General features: G+C 47.5%; 1 protein-coding gene across 5 annotated transcripts in view; it reads right to left on the bottom strand.

Annotated features, from left to right (window-relative positions):
- TAOK1 (TAO kinase 1) overlaps positions 1 to 23,384 on the bottom strand; it is a 138,303-nt gene that overhangs the window by 93,887 nt on the left and 21,032 nt on the right. For 2 of the 5 annotated variants that reach the window (XM_037880567.2, XM_037880566.2), the window contains exons 3-5: positions 20,527 to 20,742; positions 15,626 to 15,714; positions 10,287 to 10,430 (exon numbers count right to left, since the gene is read on the bottom strand). The gene's annotated coding sequence lies outside the window, so the exon portion shown is untranslated. Of the gene's footprint in view, positions 1 to 3,906; positions 4,072 to 4,320; positions 4,555 to 10,286; positions 10,431 to 15,625; positions 15,715 to 20,526; positions 20,743 to 23,384 lie in introns of those variants that run through there. The other 3 variants (XM_037880568.2, XM_043531035.1, XM_043531034.1) reach the window with 2 other exon arrangements.

The following is a 23,384-nucleotide window of genomic DNA, read 5'->3' as shown; positions in this document are numbered from 1 at the left end:
AACATGTTTGAACACTGGAAATCTAAGTCCCTATGTAGACAATAAATTGTACGGTTTTACATAAATTTGTTTTTTAAATCCATATAAGTTAAAGATAAGTTAAATCAGTGGCAAAAAGCTAAAGCAATACAAGTGTAAATCTATTTAAGTATGCCCACACAGGAACTTACACCAGTTTAAATCATTTTTTCAAGCAATTTTAGTTAGATGCTGCATTGGTTTGTGTGTAGACGAAAACAACCACAGACTAGGCCATTTTCAAACTACTTTTACAGTGGTAGTGATGTCACTTCTTCTGGCAAAGAAACCAGGAATTATGAAACTCAGATTCCTCAGGAACTCCCACAACAAATAACTGTTTCAAATTCTGATAAATTACTATAAGAAGCCTTCAACTGCAAACCCATTGCAATAAACTCACCCTTTCAGATACTGATTATCAATTCCCCCCCACCCCCCCAAGATGATCTAGGAAACCTCCTTAGGGTCACCCAACATGTTGAGCTGCTTAGACAGACTATAAGCATCTTGAGACAGGGACAGCGTCTTCCTCTGTGTGTTAATGTGCTCTGAACTGTATGTCAGTACATAAATAAGGAGAACATCATATAGCTGTTTAAAATGGTGATTAAACAGATCTACACTCTTTCCCTCAGTGTTGTACACTTTTTTCCTAAAAAATGCACTTGAACTCTAATTCTATACCCTGATACTCCAATAGATTTTCACAGGGTGAACTGTTTTTGCTTACTAGCCCTTCAAAACATAACTTCCCCGCCACTTTGCCTGAGCAGGAGGAGGTTAGTGGTTCTATGCCCTTTTATCCTTGGGATTTTTCCATTTTGTTTTCCAGTCTCTCCTCCTCTTAAAATCACAATGGAGAATGTGCACCCTTTTAAAAAAACTCCTTCTACAAACTTTGAAAGTAGTGCTTTAAAGCACCCTTTCTACTCAGTTATCTTTTCAGTCTCTTAAACCTGGCAGCAAATAACCAGTGGGTGACAAACTGTATCTACCAGGAGTTCTCCCTACACCAAGTCAATTTAGGAGTGAGAATAATTTGGTCACTAGTGTAGACAGTGCCAATCCATTTTCAATACCCATAATAGGTATTAAAATGGCTCTAAATATACTTGCAGGTAAGCCATTCTCAACCATGGTTGACTGAGGCCATGAGTTATTTGTAACTGAAGTCTGATGTCACCAATAGAGGATTTTTCTAGTACAGACAGGAGCTTGCAGGCTTGTGAAATGAAAGAACAAGTCTAGAGTTAAAGATGGGTTCCCCGCTTTGCGAGGGTAGTCTTATGGAGCCATGGAGATAATATCATGATGCTTAATAACATACTGCTCTATGAAATATGAGGCTAGACCTAGCCCTTATATTTTGGGGGATGGGATCATGAACCACAATATTCTATCTTAAATAGCTGAACAAAGATCCTTAGCTTCTAATATGGGCCTGAATGTACCAATTTACACGCCTATGCGATTCTAAAATAGACAATTTTTTTCTATATGTTTAAGTATAACTTGACTGGCCATCAACATACATTTCAAGAAAAAAAAATTATGACATTTGCCATTGTCTCTCCACAGGTCTTTGTTAAGTTTGACACAAATCTACCCAAATGTCCATTTTTCTTTAATAAAATAACTGGTTTCCACTGTTTGCTAAACACACAACAGAAATATTCTCCAAGTGAACTGTACTGTCCATTCGGTTGGCTTAGGAGCAATGGTCTGCTTGCAGCGGATAGAGTGACACTAGACCTTTCTGAGGAAAAAAGAGTCACTACAACATGAAGCTTTAGAGGTAGAAAAAAATAGACTGCAATTAGCAAGTAATCAAACAAACACGGGCATGCATGCATGCAAACTACACACATTTTGTCAATCGTGAAACTAATCTTACTATACAGCAATGATCTATCTGTACAATCTTTAAAACAAATTCCTTACCTTATCTACTGTTCACTGAAAATATAGATTACAGGAAATGCAGTATTAGGAGACATTTGACAAATGACCTTACTTTATAAAACTGTAATCAGCAGTGTGATATTTGATTGTCTCTCTTTGAACAATCTCATTAATTCCAAAAAGTTAGCGGTGTCTTACAACTTCTGTTTAAAACATTTTATTCAAGTAACAAACGTTGGGGAATTACAGCAAAGGCAAAGATGAAAGTTATATAAATGGGTACAAGAGAGTAAATAACTTTTAAAGGAAATTCTTTAAAAGTTAGCTTACAATGGAATTTAAAGGGAGGGTGTGACGTGAGGTACACTACTGCAATAGTTCAGTTTAGGATTTAAATAATTGTAGGCATACATAATTCTGACCCCAACATCTGGCACTCGACATGTGCCATTTAATTTTAGCTTCTCAGATAATGACCTGTCTATAGGCACTTCCCTTTAGACTCTTATTTTAACCAACAAGCTACATATATTTAAACAAAACTTTCAGAATTAATTTCTCCTTAGTGAGACAGCTACAACACAAAAGAAAAATTCACTCTCTCTAGTTCAGATGTCAAGTTAGGATTCAAATGTATCTCCATTTTTGTGGCAATACATACCAAGAAGAAGGGTTCTAAAACCAGGAGCAAACACACTAGCATAAACTAGGACAATGTTGTGCACAATCTAACATGAAGACTCAAATCAGTTGTTAGTTATTTTGTCCTTGGACATAAGTAACAAAAGCTACAAAACAACAAAAGTTACAAAACAGTTAACAGGAACAGGAACAACTGGAATCAAGATGTAACCTCAAATTTGTTTTGAGAGAAATATTTGAAATCACATATATAGGAATAGGATGGGTTAGTCTGTAGTCATGAACTATGTAAAAACAAATCCACATCCCCAGTACTAAAATATATCCTGATTTTCCATTGCTTTGATAATGTCTTCACTATTACAATGTACTACACACTAGAGCTATTCTTCAGACATTTTAGCCTCTGAACTAGAGTATTCAACAAGATGTACTACCGCACATTAGAAATGGCATTTTGAAACATTTCTTTTTAAACATTCCACAACAACCACCTTTATGCAAATACATAAAACAAGGAGAATGTGACAGATTCACTATAAATAGCATTAACACTAACCAATCAATGAAATTCAAACCTGAAGGTAACATCTCACTCATCTGGCCTTTATGGAGAAATTGCTATAAAGACGCTAGAAATGTGGTCATCAAAGATGAAGGTCACAATTGGTTCAACTAGTTAAAGCAACTGCTCTTTAACCAACTCATTCACTAAAATGCCACCTAATGAAATACTCCAGGCCATGATAAACAGGAGATACAAGCACAATAAATACTAGTTCTCTGCTGGGAAAACAAACAGAATAAGGGTCTCAAACCTAATCGTATTTTTTTCATATTCAGTAAGATATTTAAATCTTGACACTTGACAACATAGTTCTAATTCTATTCTTTTCCATTTCTTGTACCGCACCCACCACCGTGCTGTCGGAGTGCCTGTAATATGGAATGAACCTACTGTATTTTTTTTTACTGTTATAAGGTTGAACCCTAACATTTCCAACAACGTTTGCAGCAAATCAGGTTAGAAGACATCTCTAAATAACTGCTCCAAGAACCAAAAGCAACACCGACACAGAGGTTTCAGAAATCTAGATCCAATCAGATATTTTGATTTGACAGATTGAAATGTTTGGAAAATGTTATTTTACAGGCGGGCACGGTCACTAAGCACAGACACAGCTGAAGGGAAGCAAGAAGAGGTCTTTATATAGGTCACTTTCGCCTAAATCCCGCATCTGCACTGAGCAAAGCGGTATTTACACTAAAAACTCACCACTCCGGGAGGGGCAAGTCTGCAGGATGGAATAAAAGAGCTCTTTAAACAAACAAACAAAGCACCTGACTGTACCGAGGAAAGACTCGTTGCCCCTCACGCCGGGGGGAGGGAGGCAGACGCCGACAAGGGCTGATCCGCGCTCACCACACGCTCCCCCACAGCCACGAAACCATCTAGCGCGCAGGAAGCCAGCGGCCGCCTCCCGCCGGCGCGCAGCCCGGGGCCGCCCTCGGGGCGCAGCCCTGTCTCCGGCGGGGGCCGGCGGGGGGGTCGGGCAGTGCCCGCCGAGGGAAAGGAGGAACCGCCATTCCCGCCCCCCGGGCCGGGCCGGGCCGGGCCTGCCGCAGCACTGCAGTGGCGCGCGGGGGGGGCCGGGGACGCTGCTCCCGCGGGCGGGGGGGGCACCTGCCCCCCGCGCCCCCCCCGGGCAGAGCCCCCCGCCCCCCGCGACGGCGCCAGGCGCCCCCGGCCCTTACCCTCCGTCGGCTCGGCAGGCGGCCCGGGCCGGGGCCGGGGCCGGGCTCGGCCGCTAAGATGGCAGGGGTCGGGGAGCCGAGGCCGCCTGGGCCCCGCCTGCTCGGGAGCCCCGGGCCGGGCCGCAGCGAGCGCGGGGCGGGGCCGGCCGTGCCCCCGGTGCGGAGCGGGTCGCCGGGCCGGGCCGGGCTCGGTGCCGCCTCCCTCAGCGCCTCTCCCGGGCTCCGGCTGCTCCGCGTCCGCCGCTCCGCTCCGCGCCGCCCGCAGCCAGCGGCCCCCGCCCGCCTCTCGCGAGACTTCGCCGCCCCCCCGCCTCCCGGCCGCGGGAGGGGAGGCGGCTCCGGGCGGGTGGGGTCCGGCGGGGGGAGAGGGGGCAGGGTGAGGAGAGGGGGTGTGTGGGGAGGGGGGACTCGGGGGTCCCTTGGGGGCGCGGGGTGTGGGGAGAGTGAGCAGGAGGGATCCCGGGGGGAGAGGGGGCGGGGTGAGGAGAGGGGGTGTGTGGGGAGGGGGAACTCGAGGGTCCCTTGGGGGTACGGGGGGGAGAGGGGATGTGTGGGGAGGGGGGACTCGGGGGTCCCTTGGGGGTGTGGGGAGAGGAGGCAGGGTGAGGAGAGGGGGTGTGTGGGGAGGGGGGACTCGGGGGTCCCTTGGGGGCGCGGGGGGGGTGTGTGGGGAGACTGAGCAGGAGGGATCCCGGGGGGAGAGGGGGCGGGGTGAGGAGAGGGGGTGTGTGGGGAGGGGGAACTCGAGGGTCCCTTGGGGGTACGGGGGGGAGAGGGGATGTGTGGGGAGGGGGGACTCGGGGGTCCCTTGGGGGCGCGGGGGTGTGTGGGGAGAGTGAGCAGGAGGGGTCCCGGGGGGGAGAGGAGGCAGGGTGAGGAGAGGGGGTGTGTGGAGAGGGGGTGTGTGGGGAGGGGGGACTCGGCGGTCCCTTGGGGGCACGGGGGGGGAGAGGGGATGTGTGGGGAGAGTGGGCAGGAGGGGTCCCGGGGGGGGGGAGGGGGTGGGGTGAGGAGAGGGGGGATTCAGGAGTCCCTTGGGGGCGCAGGGGGAGAGGGGGGACGTGGGCGGGGTCCCATGGGGGGGAGGAGGCATGAGGGGAAAGTGGGTGGGGGACCCTTGGGGGGATTGGGGGGGCAGGAGGGTAGAGTGGGTAGAGTCCCATGGGGGGCTCAGGGTGTGGGCGCGGAGAAGAGGCGGGGTCCTATGGAGATAGGTGTAGATGTGACACTGACCTGCCTTTCTCTGGGTGCTGCCCAGGTGAGAGCTAAAAATCGTGAGCCCCAGCTCCCCTGGCCAAGTCTGGGCTATTGCAGAATAGCCACTGCCCTGGGTCTAGCTCAGAGGAGAGGCAGAGGCTAAGTGGCCTGAGCACATGAACTCCTGAGTTCTAATCCTGCCTCTAATAATTATGCCTTTGTGAACTTGGGTAGGTCACTGGATGTCTCTGCCTCAGTTTCCCCATCTGTAAAATGGGAGGGTAATACTTATCTCACATTGGTGCTCTGTGAGGATTAATTAAAAATCATATTGTAGAGACATGCTTTTCTTTTCCTATAGACTAATACCAGAGGAATTTAAACATCTCACTTTTCCCCACGCATGCTGTTTAATTGCTCTGTTTCTCTCTCTCAGATTGAGCAATGGAAATCATTGAAGTCAGTTTCATTTGTGTTTATAGTCTATTTCCCTTTCAGAGTCATGGGGGCAAGTTTTAGGGGAAGGTTTGAAAACCGTTATTTACACTGACACTTCAATGGCAAATTAATGGAAACAGTTCTATTGGACTTTGGGTTTGGAAACGTTTGTTTTTTACCAAATCTAAATCTTGAGTCATGTGAGATGACTGTGTCCCCTATAGTTTGTAAAGTGCTCAATACATATTAACCAATAGTATAAAGACAGTTTGAGGCGCCTTGGCTACGAAATAGGAATTTGTTGCAAACCAAACATTGTTGATAATGCTAAAAAAAACAAAACCACAACTTCCTGTGAGACTCCCTGTAAACTAACTTGTACTTGAAACCCCAGCAGGGGACACTGTCCAACAGGCACTGAGGATAACACCTAATTACCTGCGTTTCCGAGGCCTTTCTTGATAGCCATCGGGTAATAGCAATAATCAGGAATATGCTGGCATGGTACACGCTGGTTCCCAAATTAAATATTTAGAGTGCTCAAGGAGGCAACATCTATATTTTTATCAGGTAGTATTTAACCCTGAGTAAAAACACGGGAAGGGGGGGATAGGAATAGTGGGTATCTGGCGTTAATGGGCCAGATCTTCAGCTGGTGCAAATCAGCATAGCTCCAGAGTTACACTGACCTACGCTATGTGAGAGTCTCACACCATAGTCTTTGATTCCCATCGGGAAAATCAGGGCATATATAGATGACTATCAAAACTTGGTTACTGTCATCACTGCATCATCCCCAGCATATGTTGTTAGAAGCATTGGGATAGGCAAACTGAAGATTAATTTGATCAACCCAGCCTTGAAGCTGGCAGCCATTCCAGAAAGTTTGGATGTCACACATCTGCCAAAGATGTTTGTAGCACATCACCTGACACAAAAGCAAAGCCATCCACATTCCAAGCAACCAGATCTAAAGCACGGATTTTGTTTCTTATATTGCCCAGTCTCCTAAAACATTATGAGCATAGGAGGGTATGTTTTTGGAATGTTAAAAACAACTTAGAAATGATAAATGCTCTTATTGCAAGTGTTACAATAGTAATATTTAGCACTTGTGCAGAGCGTTATCTGTTCAAGGCACTGTATGGGTTTTAACTAACTAATTCTCACAACATCCCTAGGAGGTAGGTATTACTATGCACATTTCACCAATGAGGAAACTGAGACAGTACGGGGAAGTGATTTGCCCATGGCCACACTGAGTCAGGATTAGAAATCAGGATCTCCTGACTTCCAGCCTGGTGCTTGTTCCTGAAGACTGCATTGCCTTTAAAATTCATAACAAGGAGGGCCAAATTCTCATTTGGTGCAGCTGGTAAGGATCTTCTGTGGCTGCTTTAACAGGTCATGGCATGTAATAAACCACAGCATAACCCGTGGACACAAAAGTCATTACAAATTGTGACTTTCTAGAAATAAATGTACACTTAGTCACCTTTTGTTCAAGCCCTGTTAGGCTTCCTCTTGCTGCCTGTATTTGCTTGTGCTACCCTTTCAGATGGTCCTGTCAGGCATCCAAGAGGTTACACTGGTTTAGTTTAATTTGGTAATATACTGATGCAAGCTAATCTGAAAGAAAGAGTTAAACCAGTTTCAGAGTAACAGCCGTGTTAGTCTGTATTCGCAAAAAGAAAAGGAGTACTTGTGGCACCTTAGAGACTAACCAATTTATTTGAGCATAAGCTTTGTGTGTATAAAAAGATCTTCTATACTTTCTACAGTATGCATCCGATGAAGTGAGCTGTAGCTCACGAAAGCTTATGCTCAAATAAATTGGTTAGTCTCTAAAGTGCCACAAGTACTCCTTTTCTTTAAACCAGTTTGTTTGCCTACATTAACGACTTGTGCTAGTTTAACTAGATCAATTTAGTTACACTAGTGTAACTTTTCTAGTATAGTCAAGGCCATTAAGAACACACATCAGCACTGCACAATTGTTTAGGACAGGAAGTAGAGAAGAATACCGTGTTCCAGGGAAAGGGTAGCGGGAATTTATTCAAGACACATTATAATGACCTGAAGTGGGAATTTGGCCAGGATATTGGTGTTAACACCCCTACTTCTGTAGCAGTGCCACAGGTTATTTACAAAAAGAACAGGAGGACTTGTGGCACCTTGGAGACTAACCAACTTATTTGAGCATAAGCTTTCGTGAGCTACAGCTCACTTCATCGGATGCTTATGCTCAAATAAATTGGTTAGTCTCTAAGGTGCCACAAGTACTCCTTTTCTTTTTGCGAATACAGACTAACACAGCTGCTACTCTGAAACCTACCATAGGTTATTTAGTGACTTCAAACCACAGTGAGGTTGGTTTTATGTCTCAGAACAAAGACAGCACCTCCAGCAGTACATCACCCCCTAGTGTACCACAGAGGGGCACTGATTCAGAACCGACTCGGGAGAAAAGGGGCCTACATTCCATAGTAATGGGTGTTCTATAAATACTTTCCGTAGAGGTAAAATTAAGATTAGATTGAGTGCTGGCTGCTAGGGGCACAGCATCTCAGACTGCTCAATCTAGCTCTTCCTGAGAGGCCTCCCATCCAGGTACTAACTCAGTCTGGCCCTTTGTAACAAATTAAAGAAATACCAACCCTAAAATAAATCCAAAAGCATGAATTAAAGAAACTTGGCTATTATAAATTGCTGTTATGACCTGCCACTTTCACTGATTTTTTTAGGGAAATGATCAGCATAAAAAAAAGCACACAGAGCAAAGGGCATAAACAATTAGCCAATAAGTGCTGCTTCAAATCCTGTCAGGGGACTGACATTTTAAACTTTATTCTCTCATTTACTGTATATTGATTAAAAACTAACTTTCACACCTTGTTCATTATCTGTTAATAAAAGCGATGCTGGAGGTGGGTACTTTTGTTTGCTTAGCCAGGATCAACTGTGAAATGCAAGAGAATCAGGAATTGTTTGGCTTTTACTAGCCCATGAAACCTGCCATAATTCTCCACAGTTCAGTTGAGGCTCTAATTACGGGTTACAAGGTTATACAGGAAAAACGTGTTCTGGTCAAAGTGAACTGGCTTGTCATCTCTTTTGTATAAACAAGAGCAAAATACGTGAGTATAACTGCCATGCCAAATGTTTATCAGCTGGAATAAAGGCATCGTGTCAGACCGTATCCCTGTGTCAATCAGGTATGTGGTAATTCCAAGAAATGAAGTTTCAGAGTAACAGCCGTGTTAGTCTGTATTCGCAAAAAGAAAAGGAGTACTTGTGGCACCTTAGAGACTAACCAATTTATTTGAGCATGAGCTTTCGTGAGCTGAGCTGTAGCTCACGAAAGCTTATGCTCAAATAAATTGGTTAGTCTCTAAGGTGCCACAAGTACTCCTTTTCTTTTTAAGAAATGAAGTGACACTTGACCCATTACACATATACTTCCTGCATTAGCCACATCAGTAATAACACTTTACCTTTCCCTTGTGCCTTTCGTCCAATGAGTTTGTCTCACACACAATAATTACAAAAATTAGTTAAGCCTCATGACTGCTCTGTGAGACAGGAAGGTATTATTATCCATGTCACAAAGAGGGAAACTGAGGCACAGAGAGGGAAAATGGCTTACACAGGGTCACACAGTAAGTCAGTGTCTGAGGGATGAGTTGAATCCAGGCTTCCTGTCTTCCTGTTCCGTGTTCTAACCACTAGGTTTACTGAACATTACTAAACAAAACTGGGAAAGAGGTGGACAGTATGATTCAACACCTTTCCCTTCCAGAGTGACTGCTCTGTTCTTGTGTAATTGTGAATCAGCCAATGTGCCATTGTAGCCTGTGGCAGCCAGGATCAATCAGGATCTCAGCAGAAAAGTGTGTTACTTTGCGAGAGCTCTTCACAGGTTTGTTTTTGGAAATATTTTCAAAATTTGCCAAACTAAATGTTGGTTCTTGCCAATTTTGTATTTTTCCCATATGACACACACACTGTTTTAGGGGCTGCTCCTTGTGTCAGCACTCTGCGTGCTCACTAGGAGTGCGTATCAATGCACAGGACGGTGTACCGTGGGTAGGTATCCCAGTGTGCAACCTGCCACTATCCAGCACACTGTCTCTGTTCCAGTCTCCAGTCTCTGTTACCTTAAGCAGTGAAGTTCACAACTGTGACCAGAGCAGTCAGTGCCAGGCATTGTGGGACAGCTGATAGAGGACAGTTAGGGTCAACACAAGTAATGCAGTATCTACACTCACACTCTATCTACAACAGTCCATCGACCGTGGCTCAACACTGCTCAGGGAGGTGGTATTACTCACTGTAACGGGGTGCTCACATCCGTGGGAGACAAATTTAAGTGTAGACACATGCACAATGAAGTTGATGCAAGGCAGCTTCTGTCGACCTAACTTTGTAGTGTAGACCAGGCTTCGGTGGTACTTGAGCATCGTCTCCAACTCTCTCTATGGGAGAAAGACATTGGCTTGTAGTTTCTCAGAGATGTCTCTGCCCATATAGATTACGATATATGTTCTGATTGGATTTCTCCCTGAGGTGATTCTTAGGTCCTCATCTTGCAAGCTGACCCATGCAGGTGGACTCCTGCCCCTGTGTGGAGACTTGCATGGGTCTGCTGTGGATCAGAATGCACGATCAGGGCCTTTTTTGAGCACTCTGTGGTTCAAAGACTGTAATCAGGAAAAACACAACATAAAAAACAGCAAACAATGTATTCCTGATTTTCTCTCTCACTTTATCCAACTTGGTCCCCATGCCAGCCCCTGGTAAACCTCTACATAGCATGACTTTCTCCACCTCATCCTCCGTAGTGATCAGTCTATTTCATTGTATTTATTCTTCTACATGGAACCTATGATAACAGCTGAGTAAAGTCCAGTAAAACATTCACCATTTTTAGATCCATTCAATGCTGACTCAATTAACCATCATGTCTATACAAAGAGTATGGAAGTGTGTCACTGTACAGACACAGTTGCTCCTCTAGAGGTGAGTTTTGTGTCCATGGCCCCTTGACTGACAGTAATCCCCTGCTCAGGGCTGTTCGGCCTCCCCGCCACACACTCTCACTGTATGTAAACTGTTTTGCTGGGATGGCCATAAATGTCCTAGCTGGCAGTTGTATGCTGGGATGCACCACTCATGCCATATCACGGCCCTTCACAATGTGTTATGACAGATACAGACCAACAGTATATGTCACCCTGAGATAAATTAGACCAGATGTTAGAGGTAGCCGAGTGGCTGATAAACATAGTCACAGCTCAGGGTATACCTGAATCTTTAAAAACAAAAGAAAACACTTTGGACTGAGAACAAGCATGGTGAGAGGCCATCCAAATCTGTGTCCATTCAAACCTGTGGTCAGTGCTGAAGAGGCACTCGCTCAGCTGGGATGGACAGGGAAGGAACATTGCTTGAGAGGACTTTACCCTGCAGCATGGCTGAGAAAAGGTGAAGCAGATGGTAAGAAGCAGCACAGAAGAAGCCTTTGCCCTACATCTGGGCACCAGGCAGATGAGATGGGTGGACAGGAGCTGTTCTCAAGAGGCCTTTGGCTGAGAAGGGCCAAAGGTGTCTAATACAATGATCCTGGGAGGATATGTTACTTGCTATAGTTATCCAGTTGCCATGACGTTTTCTTTCCCTTATAAGACAAGTCAGTAAGACAGCTTATGTTAGCTGAGAACTAGTAGGAACAGTTGCCAGGGTGGCACTCTGAAAGGAAGTGAGCGTTAGGAGGAATACATGGGCACAGAAACACTTCCTTGGAAGTTGAACAGAACATCGTTGCAATGAAGCTAAAACAGCCACTTGCAGTAACGTCTCAAGGCACTTCTGTAACTCCCCTCTCTTTTCTGTGCAGAACTCTTCCCAGCCCTACTTTACCCTGAACACCCGTGGACTGGTAGTTCAGGTAATAAAGAGGAAAAGTCTCCTTGTGCCCTCACTAACCCTGGCATCTCTGTTTTCAATCCAGGTCAGCTGTTCTGCCCCCACTTTCACTCCCCGAGTGGTGCTGCTGGTCTGTCAGACGGGAGCTACAATGAACATGTCCCCCCAACAACCCAATCTGGAGCTCCCATTTTACTTTTCCTTTTGAAGAAAACATGCAGTGTCACGTGGTTTGAAACATGCCTCTAGGAGATGGATCTCACTACGCTCTAGATAAACAAGCACCGGTACTGAAAATATGGCCCTCACTCTTCCACAGCCCTGCACAACAAATCTGTGACACATTGCACTCTGCTCTTAAACGAGACTCCGGATCAGGAGCTAGACTGCATACTGATCAACAAACCTGTTGCTACCAACCCTGGCTACTGCAGCATGACTCACCCATCAGTGCCTGTCAGTGCTTGCTGTGACCTTGCTGAAGGCTCCACCACCCACAGATCTGAGATGGGCTGTAGTGGAATCCAGAGACCCCAGACAGAAGTGAAGGACTTGGGGAGCTGAGACTGTGGGAATGCACATCACCAACATCCCACTGAATGTAGCAACTCTGTGTGTCTTCACAAGATACTGCCCTGAAAAGGACAGTGTCCCAGATGTTCTCAGGATCTCTTAGTAGTAAACTTTCCTCCCCTTGCCTCCTATCTATTTGAAAGCATTTGTGATTACTGAAGCAGTAATATGAGAGGCTAGAGGAGAGGGGACCCAAGCAGGGCAGGACAAGCCATAGAGGTTTGAGACCCCTTATTGTATAGGTGCAAGGAAAGGGTGTTGGTTCCTTCAAGGCATCCCTCACTGGCTGAGCAAATCTTTGCCACCAATGTTTTTCCTGTTTGGGTAGGGGAGGTTTCTGGGACACCAGCTGAAGGGGGTAGGGGAGCATAACTAAGGACAAACTATGAGGAAAAGAGGGGGAATGAGCTTGTGGAGCAGTATCTGTGCATCTCAGATCAATAGGGTGGTCATGAGCCATCAGGTGAGAGGCAATAAGCGCTATAATCACGTGGCGCTCTCTTCAGCTATTGCCATTGGGTCAAACATGCAGTTTACACACAGGAGCTCATACACCTTCCCAGAGGCTCCTGTGGCTCACCAGACAGCAGTGACGTCCTCAGACTAAAGGGAGCTAGCTTTGGCATTTCATCCCCAGTGCCCTAAACTGCCCAGCGGGGCCCATAATACGGCTCCTTTGCTATGTGCACAAAAGGGACGCCTAGACTCTAAAAGCAAAAGGCTGTCTTTCTCCCACAGGGACCAGCTGCCACGTGGAAAGGGAAGCACACATGGGTCACAAATGGCAACCAATGGCCCCTGAACTGAGCAGTGCTTTTCAGGGGGGCTGGAACAATTTGCATAGTGGGGGTGCTGAGAGCCATTGAACCAGACTGTAAACCCTGTGTATAATGGAAACCACTTCAAGCCACGGGGTGCAGCAGCATCCCCAGTTCCAGCACCAATGCTGCTCTTTACAGATGTGCATGTGTGTTCCCGTTTTCATCTAGATGGTGTCTATCTGTGCAGTGCTCACAGTGCAGATTTGCAGTTTCATCCATTGGCAGCAACAGTCTATTCCCTAGTAGCCTCCCAATTGCAGCCCTCCTTCAAAGATGCTCACTTCCCATTGGCTCTGGATGGCCTACCAATAACAATCCTGGTGCCTGTCTCCCTGTCTCCAGGAGAACAGGAAGCTTGAGCAAGGGGCATATGAATGCCTCAGCATGCAACCAAAACATTCAAACTGCAGCAGCCTCTTATGGAGCGTTCACTTGGGAAGGTACTTGTGTCTGGGGCATGGCAAGAAGAGCGAGCCCACGGCTGCACGGCTACTTCGGGAGCACCCAGGGACATCAGCTGGGGAAGTGCAATATAGTCTCACTGTAGATAAAGAAGCCAAGAACCGTTGTAGATCTGACTGAGTCCTGGTCACCTTTCTACTCTCTGGGGTGAAGCACAGCACGCACTGCTGAGATCTACTCTTCTTTTTCTGATTGTACCTTTCCCCTTAGGCATCGGGTACTATTCTTTTCACCCCTCCTACATTTCTTCTGGAGGTTGGGAGCGTTGCCTTCCACAGTGGAGATTTAATGCCTTTTCCAGGCAGGGGACAGGGCTAGGAGCTCAGGTCAGAGGTTTAAAGAGCTGGGAAGTGCTCAAGCGATTTGTAATGGGGGTGAAATGCAGCCTTTCACCTCTGTGTCGTTGGCTCCAATACCAGAAGATGTGCAGTGACCAAAAGCTGCCAGGTGTTCAGTGGGCCCTGTGTGAAATGAATTGGCGATTGCAGTCCAGTTCCTAGAAGCCGGGTGTCTATGTATATACAAAACACACCATAAACACTGACAAAATGTACTAGTCCACTTGTTGGCATTCTTGGCAGACAAACCAAGAACTGCATAGTCTATGGAGACTGAACTTCCTTCACCTCAAGAGGTAATCCCTCCAAGACAGGGCTGAGGTACACTGGCATGATGTGGTGGTGGGGAGGAGGTGGAAGGCTCACCCTGTGGGCTGCCCACCTTTAACTGCACTGGGGATCTGCTGATTCACTCATTTAACTTGACTTAGCACATGAAGTGTGCATCCTGATCTCAGTGGCTTAGGAGGGTTTTCTTTCATACTGCTAAACAATGCATGGGGGTTCCAATGCCCTCCTGTCCCAAGCTGGTGCCCCAGTGCTGCTATCCAGGCACAGCTGAAAATAGGCAGACATCTTTCCTGTCTGTCTAAATATCCTGAGTCACAGATTACCAGTTGGAGTTTGTGAGGCAGTTTTTTATTTCTTCCTTTACAACTGCACTCTCTAGAGGTGACACAGGAGAATGGCAAGAAGAGGATATTATGTGCACTTGTCTGACTCTGCATAATTGATGGGAGACTTATTGTTATTATTACTGTATGTGGGGCAAGCTGCATGTACTTCGTTACTGTATGTGCTGGTGTCTTTCCATGCAGACAATTGTCCATATTGGGAGATTCCTTCCGAAAAATGAGCTCCATTGTATTGTCTAGTAAAATGCCTGCAGTGTGGGAGTGGAAATCTGATGTCTTACATAACTGTTGAAGACAAGTGATAACCTGATTTCAGTAGTGCTTTAATAGTGGGACTCAGATAACAGGTGCAATGATGGGTGAAGCATAAGGACCTAGAGATAGATAGATAGATAGATAGATAGATAGATTAGATTAGTGCTTGTAATATTCTATCTCTGTCAAGCCCTGCTCTGAGGAAATGCTGATGCTTTGCATGAACTGACAGGTAACCTGTTCTCTCTATTTTGTCAGACACTCTCACTACATAATGTTTATTATCCTCTGTATGTGAAATCCCAACACAAGGTTGCTGAAGTGTGGGGTGGAAAGAATGCAACAAAGAATGCTTGACTATTCAGTCTTAGTCAAGTACTTTCATCATACAATGCTTAGTAGTGGTGCTGCCCACAGCTCCCCATGGAAAGGAAGGGCCACTGAATGCCATGCTGCATTGGATCCAAAGACTTCTGGTCCTGACACAACGTTACTGGTAATATCTCAGTGTCTCAAGTGCGTTCACTGTCCCTGGCAGACCCACCCCAGTTCTGTTCCATTCTGTTACAAAAAAAGATATATTAAAACAAAAATATTATCCTAGCCATCACATTGTCTGGTTGGCATCAAAACAACCAACCAACAAAATGTTCCTACCAACCTGATCTGACAGTCCTGAACAAGATACGCTCCAATGGCTGATCGATTTCACTAGCATGAAGGCCACGCCATACGTAACGTAGATCAGGCCTGTGGAAAAGGGAGACCAGCTAAAGCAACCTCTGCAGCAAGCCCAAACACCCAACAAAATACAGCAACACTCAAATAAAGAAAATCCCAGATAAGGGAATGAATCTGCCTCTAACAGGTTGGCAGTATTTGCCTGAAACAGTCTATCCTGTTATCAGGAGCTGCTCCTACTAGAAGCGGGTAGGTACATGGGTCGTGGAGACTCCCTGAGGCAGGCGACTTGTCCCAGCCAGAGAGAAAGGAGATGGGAGTGGCTGTCTTAGAAACAAGATCTCTAGGACATGGGCTGAGCATTTCTGAGGGAGGATCCCTCTGACCAACGTCTGTGCAGAAAGTTTGAGCTGAACTTTGTTACCTTATTGTTTATATCTGTGTTTATTCAAACAAACCTCCAGGCCGGGGGTGGAGGGGGTGGTCTGGGCTCTACAGGGCATGTGGACTGTATTTGAGAGCAGGACAGGAACAACACCTGCTCACATTTCAGAGTAACAGCCGTGTTAGTCTGTATTCGCAAAAAGAAAAGGAGTACTTGTGGCACCTTAGAGATTAACCAATTTATTTGAGCATAAGCTTTTGTGAGCTACAGCTCACTTGCATCAGCTCGGTTGCATCCGATGAAGTGAGCTGTAGCTCACGAAAGCTTATGCTCAAATAAATTGGTTAGTCTCTAAGGTGCCACAAGTACTCCTTTTCTACCTGCTCACATTGTTACCTGAGCTGTCCCTGGCTACCAAGAGGGGCGATTCAATAGGAAACACACCCAGTAAAACTGAGCAGATAAAACCTTCCCAAGCCCCAAACTAAGTGATACCTCAAAGATACTGGAACAAATTATTAAACAATGAGCTTGTAAGCACCTAGAGGATAATAGGTTTATAAGGAATAGCCACAAATCAGACATCAGGAATGGTAACATAAAAAAACCAGTAGGAAAACACTTCAATCTCCCTAGACACTCAATAACAGATTTAAAAGTAGCCATCCTTCAACAAAAAAAAACTTCAAAAACAGACTTCAAAGAGAAACTGCTGAGCTACAATTCATTTGCAAACTTAACACAATCAATTTGGGCTTAAATCGGGACTGGGAGTGGCTGGCTCACTACAAAAGCAATTTTCCCTCTCTTGGTATTGACACCTCCTCATCAATTATAGGGAGTGGACCACATCCACTAAATTGGCCTTGTCAACATTGGTTCTCCACTTGTAAAGTAACTCCCTTCTCTTCATCTGCCAATATATATTTGTGCCTGTACCTGTAATTTTCATTCCATGCATCTGAAGAAGTGAGTTTTTTACCCATGAAAGCTTATGCCGAAATAAATCTGTTAGTCTTTTAGGTGCCACCGGACTCCTTGTTGTTTTTATGATATTCGGAAAATACTTTCTAACTCTCAGGGTAGTGAAGCTCTGGAACAGGCTCCCAAGGGAAGTCATGGAATCCCTACCACGGGAGGTTTTTAAGAACAGGTTGGACAAACTCCTGTCAGGGCTGGTCTAAGCTTACTTGGCCCTGCCTCAGCACATGGGCTGGAATAGCTGACTTCCCGAGGTCCCTTTCAGCCTGACGTTCTGATTGTCGCGTTCAGGAGGCAGGTGCCGCTAATGGAATGAGCACCTGCCATGGGATTAGGGCTTTGCTGAGGACCAGCTTCTATCCACACCAGGTTTTTTCCGGAAATTTGCTTTCTACCCAAAGGGCCCCTCGAGCCCCAGCCCCAACCTAATGCCTAATGCCCACTGACATCACCCCCAAAGCTGTGTTGCTTAGATGGGCCATGTCCACACCATGTCTGGACAGCTGACAGGGTCCTGTTATTCACAACCCGCCCAGGCAATGTACAAGTGGTGCTGTGCTGGAGTTTCTGATTCACAACACTGTGGAAATGCAGCTTGTGAGGAGCATGGGTAGGGGCAACAGCAAGCTTTCCCAGGAAAGTCCAGAGGGCAGGAGCAATCAGGTCAGGACAACAGGAGTCTGACCCACAACCAGAGCTGGAATGACTCCCCTTTGGGGCCTACTTCCTCATGGGGCTTTTAGTCTGAGCCCTGAAGCTTACTTCATAGGAGGACAGGAGTGGACCAACAGCTCCACGTTGCTCTAGAAGGTTGAGTCCCACTTTGAAGGAAAAGTCTCAGCCTCGTGGGTTTATCCAGCTGTCCCCAGCCTCCCAACAGGCCCTTTGGGTCCCATCTCACTTTAGATTCAGGAATAGGGCAGTAAGGGTTGGCAAGCAAACCCCCCACTGCAGCGGTAAATAGGCCCAGGGCTAGAGATGTTCCATGATCCCTAACAGCCTCTGCAGGCTCCCCAGCTGCCGGGCTAGAGGAAATAAGATGCTCCTGGCCTGAGCAGCTGCAGCGAGAGGGGAAGAGTTTTCCATGCTCCTGCTCAACCTCTGGGGTCTTCATTCTGTCCCCCAGAAATCCTAGTGGAGTGGGGAAGGGGACAGTTGCCTAAACAGCCTTGTAGGTGCAAGGCCCCTAGTCATCTTGAAGCTGCAGAGAGGGGGCTACCTAACCCCATATAAAGTGGAGTGACTATAGGGTCCCCAGCAAACAGCAAAGGCGAGATGGGGCCCTCCTGGGCTTGTTGGAGGGGCAGCTGTTTGCGGTGACCTGCACTCCCTCCCTCACTCTTCCTCCCCTCCCATCTGACTCACTCCCCTCTCACTCACTCACACACTGATGCACGGGATTCCTTTGCTCCCCGTTCAGCCAGCTCATCTCCCCTATCCTCCTGGCTTCCGGTTCTGCTCAACTCAGTCCCACTTGCTTCTCCCCTCCCCCCGACTCCCACTCGGATTGCTCACAGTCCACACTTGCTGCACAGCCCCAGCAGGCTTCCTCCTCCGGAGAGATCCAGTGTTCAGGCCAGCCGCCCCTCTGCCCAGCGCACTCCCTGCTGGATCTCCCAGACACCAGAGCTCAGTCAGACCAGCATCAGGCTATGTGCAAGGCTCCCCTCCCCCATCCTGCACAGAGCTCCATGTAACACCCTTCTCTCGGCATGCGCTCACCCACCCCGAACACCGGCTGGCCTGAGGCAAACTAAGCTGTGCAAATCCCTGTCCGATGCCTTGCCCACTTGTAAGTGGGCCTGTGCCCCATAGGCTGGCAAGTCAGGTGTGTGCTGGGGCCAGTAGATCCGCAGCACCCTCTGCAGTCCCAGAAGCAGTGCAGGCCAAAGGAGAGTAGGAGCCCGGTCCAGCTTCTGTCATTCCCAAGCAGTGTGGTGCTCATTCCTGAAATGTGTGTGGAGAGCCTGCAGCCCCAGGAAGGGAAGATAAGCCCAGGTACAAGGTCACAATGCAGCCTTGTTTACAACTAAGGTGCTTGTGGCACATGGTGGGTGCAGAGCCTGTCAGCAGCCTGCAGCTTACAGTACAGAGATGGGATCAAAATAGCACCATGACTTTACAGCACAGCTAAGAATAGCTCGCAGGTCAGCCTCCTTCTTAAAGGTAGCCGCGACATCAGCTGGAGCGCGCGAGTTGGCACGGTCAGAGGAGCCGGGTAAACCCAGGGGAAAGGTCTGCATGTTAACCAGCTAAGCAGGATTTAGGAACTAGAAATGCTGAACTATGGCAGAAAGAGACAAAGAGTGCAGCAGGAGACAGGGACACAGGAGGGCAGACCAAGCCCCTCCAGGTTTGTGTCACTAACTACAATGGAGTGTTTTCACGGCAAGCCTTTTCCTCTTGGGATTTTATTTCTGTGATGCTTTGACAGGGCACTTTACAGGCTCCCCTCTCTAGGGCAGCGGCAGTGCACGTGGGTGGGGCAGCATGCAGGCCATCAGTTCTGTGACCCCACCCACTGGTCTGGTGTGGGGCTCTGGGCGACAGCATAGAGGGCACGATACAGAGCCAATCACAGAGTGGGGGTTGAACATACTTCCCATGGGGGTCACAGTCAGAAGGAGAAGCAGCCATTTTTCAAAAGTGTCCTATTTCCTGGCTATTTTATGTATTTCTGTCAGCAAACGAGCCAATCCAACTGGGCTCCTTTGGGAGGGTTCGCTTGCCAAGCAGTGCGTGGTCACCTGAGGCTGCTTTTCACTAAGCGCCATAACTGGGGCAAGTGTGTTTGTTACTTTCACTTGAACAGTTTGTGAAAGGCCCTTGCAGGACCTGCAAAGAGCCATCCGCAGCTACAGCCAATACAAACTGGCTCCTACGCCATGGAGAAGGAGGTGACCCCAGCTGAGCACAGCTCCAACTGCCTTGACAAGCAGCAAGGGGACTCCAGCCAAGAGCAGCCCCCTAGAGCTTCTGCTAGCTTGGACAAGAGGGAGGCAGCTTCTAGCTGAGACCAGCCCTGTGCAGACAGTAGCAGCCTAGCCAGGTAGATGACTGCAGACAAGAGCAGTTCAAGGGAGCTCTTACCAGCTTGGTCCAGGAGAGAATTCCTGACTGGGTCACCCTGGGAGCTGCTGACTCTAGGCCATCAGGGTCCTGGTTTGGGTTTTGGCTGCAGCGATATGCAAGGACCAGCGCTCACCCAAAACAAGTCTGGACCCTGGATGTAAAGGATTCTGCTAATGAGTTAATTAAGTCCAGGCTGAGGGCCTGAAATAAATGGGTTCAACTCCCATGGAAGCTGATGCTCACTTATGACCTACTGCGCTGCTGATCAGTTCAAACTGGTTTTTGGTTTTTTAATCGGGTTAAAACTCTCCAGGGCCCTTTAAGCTGGGACCCAGCTCACTGAGCTTTACCCCAGAGCACACAGACCTGGCCACCTTTCCCAGCCCCTGGAGATAGGCACGTGTGATGGGGATGCCGATGTCCACAGCTCTGGGCATTCTTACCTCACATTGATGCTGCAAGGTAGTGGACCTGCTTGGTGCATTGGTCCCCCAGGTGATGGCTGTGGTGCCTGGGCTTCAGTCTGCTGGCTGGTTCTGCTGTCCCAGGACCATTACTATGGCAATAATTCTTGTGAGTTATTGGCTCCTCTGGATCCCGGCTGAAGGTAGGTTTGTACCAGTGGGAGTCAGGTCTCAGCAGGCTTCCTTACCCATTGTCTGAAAGGAAGCAGAAAAGGCTGAGGCTGGTGTGTGAGACCAGCTCCGTGAAAACAATGTGGTTTCCCAGTAGAGCGTCACAAGACCCTGGGAATGCCTGGTCTGCCCTGCACAATAAACCAGTATCAGATGCAGTGGTGGAACCATTTCAGGGGCCATCTCCTCGGCTAACAAGCTAGAAACAGCAGAAAAACACATTATATAACTGGCCTTGGCTGTAAATTGCAGCACACTAGACTGTCTCCTGCATTCTCTGCAGGACTGCTGGCATTAAAGAAATCCCCTTGCTTTGGAGCCCAGGAGGGTGAAAGGACTTATCTGTGCATAGGGGACTGCATTGCCAGCCTGCATGAGCTGGCAGGAGGGGCCCACGTCCTCCAGGGTAGAACAAACATCCCAAATTTAGGTCAAGTAGGGAGGAAATGCCTTTTTGCCCCACAGTGTCAGGCTGCAGCTTTGAAATGCACCATGCTTATATGGAGTGTTGATTGCCTGTGTGACCACCCAGCAGCGTGGAACCCCTGCTAGAGTACATGGCTGTGGGATCTATGCATACAGCTGTGTGCAGGACATTGTATGTGTACATACAAACTTACAAGACATCACAATGCCCAGGGAGCAGTTGGTTGCTCCCCTTATTCAGCATGGATTCACCAAGGGCAAGTCATGCCTGAATGATCTAATTGCCTTCTATGATGAGATAACTGGCTCTGTGGATGAGGGAAAAGCAGTGGACATGTTGTTCCTTGACTTTAGCAAAGCTTTTGACACGATCTCCCACAGTATTCTTGCGAGCAAGTTAAAGAAGTATGGGCTGGATGAATGGACAATAAGGTGGATAGAAAGTTGGCTAGATTGTCGGGCTCAACAGGTAGTGATCAATGGCTCCATGTCCAGTTGGCAGCCAGTATCAAGTGGAGTGCCCCAAGGGTTGGTCCTGGGGCCGGATTTGTTCAATATCTTCATTAATGATCTGGAGGATGGCGTGGATTGCACCCTCAGCAAGTTTGCAGATAAACTGGAGGAGAGGTAGATACGCTGGAGAGTAGGGATAGGATACAGAGGGCCCTAGACAAATTAGAGGATTGGGCCAAAAGAAATCTGATGAGGTTCAGCAAGGACAAGTGCAGAGTCCTGCACTTAGGACGGAAGAATCCCATGCACCGCTACAGACTAGGGACCAAATGGCTCGGCAGCAGTTCTGCAGAAAAGGACCTAGGGGTTACAGTGGACGAGAAGCTGGATATGAGTCAACAGTGTGCCCTTGCTGCCAGGAAGGCCAATGGCATTTTGGGATGTATAAGTAGGGGCATTGCCAGCAGATCGAGGGACGTGATCGCTCCCTTCTATTCGACATTGGTGAGGCCTCATCTGGAGTACTGTGTCCAGTTTTGGGCCCCACACTATAAGAAGGATGTGGAAAAATTGGAAAACGTCCAGCGGAGGGCAACAAAAATGATTAGGGGACTGGAACACATGACTTATGAGGAGAGGCTGAGGGAACTGGAATTGTTTAGTCTGCAGAAGAGAAGAATGAGGGGGGATTTGATAGCTGCTTTCAACTACCTGAAAGGGGGTTCCAAAGAGGATGGATCTAGACTGTTCTCAGTGGTAGCAGATGACAGAACGAGGAGTAATGGTCTCAAGTTGCAGTGGGGGAGGTCAAGGCTGGATATTAGGAAACACTATTTCATTAGGAGGGTGGTGAAACACTGCAATGAGTTACCTAGGGAGGTGGTGGAATCTCCTTCCTTAGAGGTTTTTAAGGCCCGGCTTGACAAAGCCCTGGCTGGGATGATTTAGTTGGGGTTGGTCCTGCTTTGAGCAGGGGGTGGGACTAGATGACCTCCTGAGTTCCCTTCCAACCCTGAGATTCTATGATTCTATGATTGGGAGAAAAGATGCTTCCTGGGCCTGGTGTACCCTGATGCAAGCGAAACCAGCGTAAACAGGCTGAACCTGATGTCATAGCGTCTGCGCACAATGTTGCACTGCTTGGACTCTTCCACAGCATGTGCCCACGGCTCCAGCAGCTTTAACATCCATGGTTTGTGCTCCCCGAGGCTCAGGGTATCTTCCTTAAACCAAACAGCCCTAATAAAAGGAGGGCACAGGGAGGAAGCTTGCAGCCATGCCAACACTTAGTTTAATAACAAAGGCCACTTCTCAATGATACTATGCTACTCACCGTGTGTGTGGCAGGACTTGACAGCTTCTTGACCATCAGTTCCCCACTCCCTCCGTAGCTTCCACCCAGTCTCTGCAGAACTTCCACCTCCCGCCAGCTCCATAGACTCATAGAACTGGAAGGGACCTTGAGAGGTCTTCTAGTCTAGTGCCCTGCACTCAAGGCAGGACGAAGTATTATCTATTCTAGACCATCCCTGACAGGTGTTTGTCTAACCTGCTCTTAAAACTCTCCAATGACGGAGATTCCACAACCTCCCTCGGCAATTTATTCCAATTTAACCACCCTGGCAGTTTTGAAGTTTTTCCTAATGTCCAACCTAAACCTCCCTTGCTGCAATTTAAGCCCATTGCTTCTTGTCCTATCCTCAGAGGTTAATGAGAACAATTTTTCTCCCTCCCCCTTGTAACAACCTTTTATGTACTTGAAAACTGTTCTCATGTCCCCTGTCAGT

Source organism: Chelonia mydas, chromosome 17 (assembly GCF_015237465.2).
Source record: "Chelonia mydas isolate rCheMyd1 chromosome 17, rCheMyd1.pri.v2, whole genome shotgun sequence".
NCBI classification, from domain to species: domain Eukaryota; kingdom Metazoa; phylum Chordata; order Testudines; family Cheloniidae; genus Chelonia; species Chelonia mydas.
Note: the sequence above shows the minus strand (reverse complement) of the source record. Positions and strands in the feature narration are given on the sequence as shown.